The 6756-nt window shown below is 41.9% G+C and overlaps 1 non-coding gene across 1 annotated transcript; it reads left to right on the top strand.

Annotated features, from left to right (window-relative positions):
- Positions 1 to 445: 445 nt before the first annotated feature.
- On the top strand, positions 446 to 517 carry TRNAC-GCA (transfer RNA cysteine (anticodon GCA)). The gene has a single exon. It is a non-coding gene; the product is annotated as a tRNA-Cys (tRNA).
- The last annotated feature ends 6239 nt before the right edge of the window (positions 518 to 6756 follow it).

Here is a 6756-nt window from a genome sequence, read left to right as displayed (position 1 = left end):
AGTGAAGTCGCTCAGTCGTGCCCGGCTCTTTGCGACCCCATGGATAGTAGCCTGCACCAAGCTCCTCCGTCCATGGGATTTTCAAGGCAAGAGTACTGGAGTGGGTTGCCATTTCCTTCTCCAAGGAATATTCCCAACCCAGGGATTGAACCCAGGTCTTTCACATTGTAGACAGATGCTTGTCTGCATGGGTACTATTACTATCTCTTGAGGAGTAAGCTGAGACACTACTAGCTTAAGCAATTTTCTCAAGATTCCACGGGTGGGATTTAAACCCAGAAGCCTTAACTCCAAAATTCTTAGAGATGGAACTGCCCTGCATTTATAGGAACATAATAATAGAATAATAGAACATAATAAAAGAACAATTTACCAAGCAACAACTAGACTAAATATTTAACAACAGGAAATGAGAAAATTATGGTATGGTCACATAACAGAGGCTTCCCTGGTGGCTCAGATGGTAAAGCGTCTGCCTGCAATGCAGGAGACCCAGGTTCAATCCCTGGGTTGGGAAGATCCCCTGGAGAAGGAAATGGCGATCCACTCCAGTATTCTTGCCTGGAAAACCCCATGGATGGAGGAGCCTCATAGGCTACAGTCCATGTGGTCGCAAAGAGTCGGACACGACTAAGCGACTTCACTTTCACTTTCACATAACAGATGACTGAACACCAATTAAAATGAATAAAATGTACCTACACCCATGCACATGGATAATCTCTAAAATATAATGTAGCCTCTGCCAGAAACATGCATATAGACATCTGAACCCTCCAGCTAAAGAAGCTTGAAAGACTGATAAGAATCATTAATGGTGAGGTTCAATACTTTTCTTCTGAAAAATTTCCTCCAGGCAAATTTACCTATGTTACATCTTTTCAACAATTTTGAGATTTGAAGGAGAGAAAGAAATAATAGAGTCTATTGTTTTGACAACAGAGAATGTTTAAGGCATCTTAAGTTTAATAGGGTAACAATCTAATCATACCTATAGAAGTAATGTGAACAAATGAAACACAGTTAATTCAAAATCCGCATGATCCTTTTTATAACTGACCTCTTCTCAGTCTTGATTAGAACCACTTATATATAAATTGTGATTGATCCTCTTCTGTTGATTTATAATAGAGATGCAACAGATTATCTTATAGTTGTCAGGAACAAGGAAAAGTGGAATTTGAGAGTGAAGTTAAGATTATTCCTAAGGACTTAATGTGTGCTCAGTCGCTTGTGAAAGTGAAGTCGCTCAGTCATGCCCAACTCTTTGTGACCCCATGGACTGTAGCCTACCAGGCTCCTCCCTCCATGGGATTCTCCAGGCAAGAGTACTGGAGTGGGGTCCCATTTTTGTCCAACTCTTTTTGGCCCCATGGACTGGAGCCCACCAGGCTCCTCTGTCCATGGAATTCTCCAGGCAAGAATACTGGAGGGGGTTGCCATTTCCTCCTCCAGGGGATCTTCCCAACCCAGGGATCAAACCCGAGTCTCCTGCATCTCCTACACTGACAGGCAGGTTCTTTATTACTGTGCCACCTGGGAAGCCCTAAGGACTTGTATTAGGAAGCTAAAAATGCTTGACAGCAACCATCCATAAGATGATATCACATTGAGAGACAGTCCTTAGAATCTCAAACATTTGTTTAAAATGAATAATTTTGGCATGATACCCCTAATTGGCCTGAGGACAGGCAACCAATGCAAATACAGTAGCTTTTCCCCAACTATTCAATGACTAGACAAATAAATACTAAACTTTTGAACTTAGAAAGGGAGTTTTACGTTTGGATGGCTGAGACCAGTTTATTAACAACCTAACTGGTCTTCCTGTCTGGAATCTTGTTTCTCTCAAGTCTGTGCTAACATACAAGGGCTAAAATGGCACATGTATTTATGACATGTTCTCCTCACATCACACGACCCAAATAATGTCCGTCTTCTCAGCTAGACTCAAAGTTTAGTCATGGAAGGGACTGCTTTATTCATATTCAGAGCTAGTGTTTAAGCTTGATTCAAAAAGTGTTTGCTTGTAAAGCAATTATCCTTCAATAAAAGAAAATAAATTTTTTTTAAAAAAGCGTTTGCTAAGCAAAACTCAAAGAACTGGTGATAATGTAACGCTAGGGGGCGCTAGTATGTGGTGTCGGGGTTTCTTTTTGAGCTGAATTTTTAGAATCCCTGAATATTTGAGAAAAGAAATTCAAGAACACAGAGCCTTTAGGCCACAGAAGCAAGCTTACTAATTGACACACTCACACGGGGACCTGGGAAGAGATACACCAGGTGTATGTACTACCCAAAGAGCCTCCTGTGAAATCTTGCTGTTAATAAAAAGTCCCTCTCTGAGAAATCCCTTTCTGCAAGATGTGAGAACCCAAGGTTGAATTTATGACATTTTATGGGGTCAGGAACTCTTTCCAATTTTAGAATCTGCTCTTTATAAAGATACGCCTAAATTGTTCCCTGGTGAAATTACAAGACAATTATGCACAGACCTAAAATAATCTGAGTATGAAAGTTTCTTACGCTTTAACGTAAGAAAAGCTCATATAATTTTTTTTTAACTAAGGAACCTAAGCAGAAGTGATTTTAAAACACTTGTTGACATATGAAAGTTTTAAAATTTGACTTTGGTGCCAAGAAGACATCTAGCTACACCAATATCTAAATTCTCTAAATATTTCCTGGGAAATGTAAAGTCCAGATAATTAATGAATTACTCTACTCATATGTACTCAGGGATTAAGTGTTATGTGGATCAACTTTTAAATCCCTTTCGGAAACAGAGGATTCTAAATGTTTTGTTTTTTTTTTTTTTAATTGTGGGTGGGCTAAGTAACCAGGGAACAATTCAATTTAGCAAATATTTATCATATGCCCCCTATGAACCAGGCACAGGTTTAGGTATTAAGCAGCCTGTGTTAAAATAAAATGAATTATTTTTTAGCTACAAAAATACACATGGTGCGTCACTGGAAAATTAAGAAGGTGAGTAAGAGCACCCATAATACAACCATCCAACAATAGCTGCTATAAATACTTTGATGTGCTTCAACCTAAATTTCTTCCCTGACATTCCTTTAAAATCTAAGTTTTTAAACTTCATTATAAACAATTTGCTTTTTCCATCAGCATTTTAACAAAATTTTTCTCAGGTTACTAAAAAGCTTCCTAAACAAAATTTTAGTCTTGTGTAAAAATATACAAATTCTTAAGGCTTTGTTGATGCTGCTGCTAAGTTGCTTCAGTCGTGTCCAACTCTGTACGACCCCATAGACGGGCTCCCACCAGGCTCCCCAGTTCCTGGGATTCTCCAGGCAAGAACACTGGAGTGGGTTGCCATTTCCTTCTCCAGTGCGTGAAAGTGAAAAGTGAAAATGAAGTTGCTCAGTCATGTCGACTCTTAGCGACCTCATGGACTACAGCCTACCAGGCTCCTCCATCCACAGGATTTTCCAGGCAAGAGTATGGAGTGGATTGCCATTGCCTTCTCCAATTGTCAAATTAACCTACAGAAAAGTTGCATCAATCAACACAGCCACCAATAAAATAAAAAAAATATTCATTTCTACATATCTTCATTAGTGGCTATTAAGATTGCTTTAAACTTTTGCCAGGGGACTTCACTGGCAGGCCAGTGGTTAAGACCCCAAGCTTCCACAGCAGGACGGATGGGTCACATCTCTGTTTGGGGAACGAAGATCCTGCATACTGCATGGAGCAACCAGGAAAAAAAAAAAAACTGTCTCTGTTTGCACATCACAGAACAGCATATCTGGAAAATGCTAGAAAATCAAAGATAAAGCAATCCAAACAATAAAAGAATTCCATAAGATAGCAGGATATAAAATTAACACACAAAAATCAATAGCATTGACTTCAAGGTTCTTGCTGACATGTAAAAAGCTTGGAACTCATCACTCTCAACTCCCAACCTCACAAAGAAAAAAAAAGATGAACACACTGCTTCTCAGACCCATCAAAGAATTAAGGTCACAGGGCAAGCTGACACCCTGAAAACGGGAGGGACAGACAGACAGATGCAGAAAATCACAGCTACCAAAGAGCAGAGCTGCACCTGGAGTCTGGCAGGAACACCCGAAAGTAAGAGACTAGTTTCTAGAGTCTGAGCATGGGGTTGCTTGAGAGAGAAAACTCCTGAAAGCCTAGTCTTAGGGACACCACTGCTGCTGCTGCTACTAAGTCGCTTCAGTCGTGTCCGACTCCTCACGACCCCATGGACTGCAGCCTACCAGGCTCCTCCACCCATGGGATTTTCCAGGCAAGAGTACTGTAGTGGGGTGCCATCGCCTTCTCCATAGGGACACCACACTCTCCTGCCTTTTACCTCCAGAAGTCCCACCAGGTCCGCAGAGGGAACAGAAAGTAACCACTGTGAGATAAGCTCACAGCACTCTGTCCTCCTCAACAGCCTGCCCTCAAGAGAAAATATTTTACCAGACCCGAGGAAAGGGAAATACCCAACCCCAGCCCACTCTAGTTTTCCTCAGTGAGGACGGGGTGAGGGGTGACTTGTGAATGCCACAACTCAGGGCTCCTGAAAGACCGAGACCTAACATAAGGCTCTGTATAAGGTTTCCTCTCTTGCCATACTTTACCACCACATCGCCAATTCTCCTGGAGAGCACAACTGAAAGAGCTGCAAACTTCAGATGCTAGTTAAGCATCAGTCTCTAGGGACTTCTCCAGTGGTCCAGTGGCTAAGACTCTGAGCTCTCAATGCAGGGGGCTGGGTTCGATCCCTGGTCAGGGAACTAGACCCCACAAGCCACAAGAAAGAGTTCACAGGCCAGGTCACCGCAAAGATTGAAGATCTGTATGCAGCAGCTAAGACCCAGCACAGCCAAATAAATTGTTTAAAATATATTTTAAAAAAGAATCAGTCTATAGAGAAACCTAAAGACAACTGGGGAGACAAAATCAAGGACATGAGAAGACATTTTAGTCTTGGAAACCATAGCTACAGCAAAGAGTAAACACAGACAACTCCCAGAGAGATTGACATGACATCTCACTCAAAAGGCCTATTTACCTCAGTTTCTTTTACCTAATATTATATCATAATATATATTATTTGCTGTTCAGTCGCTCAGCAATTGTCTCTTTGCAACTCCATGGACTGCAGCACACCAGGCTTCCCTGTCCCTCACCATCTCCTGCAGCTTGCTCAACCTCACATCCACTGAGTCAGTGATGCCATTCAACCATCTCATCCTCTGTCACCCTCTTCTCCTCCTGCCCTCAATTTTCCCCAGAATCAGGGTCTTTTCCAATCAGTCAGTTCTTCACATCAGGTGGCCAAAGTATTGGAGTTTCAGCTTCAGCATCAGTCCTTCCAATGAATATTCAGGACTGATTTCTTTTAGGATTGAATGGTTTAATCTTCTTGTAGTCCAAGGGACTCTCAAGAGTCTTCTCCAACACCACAGTTCAAAAGCATCAATTCTTCGGTGCTCAGCCTTCTTTATGATCCAAATCTCACATCCATACATGACTACTGGAAGAACCATAGCTTTGACTAGACGGACCTTTGTCGGCAAAATAATATCTCTGCTGTTTAATATGCTGTCTAGTTTGGTCATAGCTTTTCTTCTAAGGAGCAAGCAACTTTTAATATCATGGCTGAATATGAGATAAAGCAAATGAGTAAAAATGTTGATGCTGTTGAGATTCAGTTCTCACTACAGAAGAAGGTCATACAATATGGAATATGGGAAGCCCAGAAAGAACTCTGTGGAGACTGGAGACAGTGACGTAAATTCCTTTTTTTAAATGTACATATATGTAGATGATAATGTGCATATGTATCTGGTAAGTGTTCACATGTTTGTCTGTGCATGTGTTTGTGTGTTTGTGTATATGTGTGTAGATACATGTCTCTATTTCTCAGGACTATCTGCTGAAACAGCTAAGAAGCAAGGTGAAAGTGAAAGTCGCTCAGTCATGTCCAACTCTTTGCAACCCCGTGGACTATACTCTCCATGGAATTCTCCAGGCCAGAAAACTAGAGTGGGTAACCGTTCCTTTCTCTGAGGGATCTTCCCAACCCAGGGATCGAACCAGGTGCCCTGCATTGCAGGCAGATTCTTTACCAGCTGAGCCACAAGGGAAGCCCAAGAAGCAAGGTACCCCAGTAGTAATGAGCACCCAGACCCCAGAGCTTGATCTCTACCTCCATGCCCCAGCAAAAAGAACAAGAGGATCTCAGAAAATGGCTAATTCCAGGGCTGACAGAATGGATATCAGATAAGCCTGGAGTGTCACGTAATGCCAGAATGTAAGGAAATCCTTTGTAAAATATAGTAGACGCATGTCATGAAAATCAGGTTGAAAGGGCTCCTACTGGCCACATCTGGCATAAAATTTGAGCCCCCAAATAGTATAGTAACGAATTAGAAAGTGAAAGTGAGGTCGCTCAGTGAAGTCGCTCAATCGTGCCTGACCCTTTGCAACCCCATGGACAGTAGCCTGCACCAAGCTCCTCTGTCCATCGGATTTTCAAGGCAAGAGTACTGGAGTGGGTTGCCATTTCCTTCTCCAGGGAATCTTCCCAACCCAGGGATCGAACCCAGGTCTCTCGCATAGTAGACAGACGCTTTACGTTCTGAGCCACCAGGGAACTGTGAATTAGAAATCACCTCAAAGTAGGATTCATGAGTTTATAACAATGATAAATAGATAAATGAATGGGAAAAAAAAGAAAGAGTGCTGAGGGCCAACTGGTGGATGTGGAGG

The sequence above is a fragment of the Bos indicus genome, chromosome 12, assembly GCF_029378745.1.
Source record: "Bos indicus isolate NIAB-ARS_2022 breed Sahiwal x Tharparkar chromosome 12, NIAB-ARS_B.indTharparkar_mat_pri_1.0, whole genome shotgun sequence".
NCBI lineage: Eukaryota > Metazoa > Chordata > Mammalia > Artiodactyla > Bovidae > Bos > Bos indicus.
This window is presented reverse-complemented; position numbering and strand designations above follow the sequence as displayed.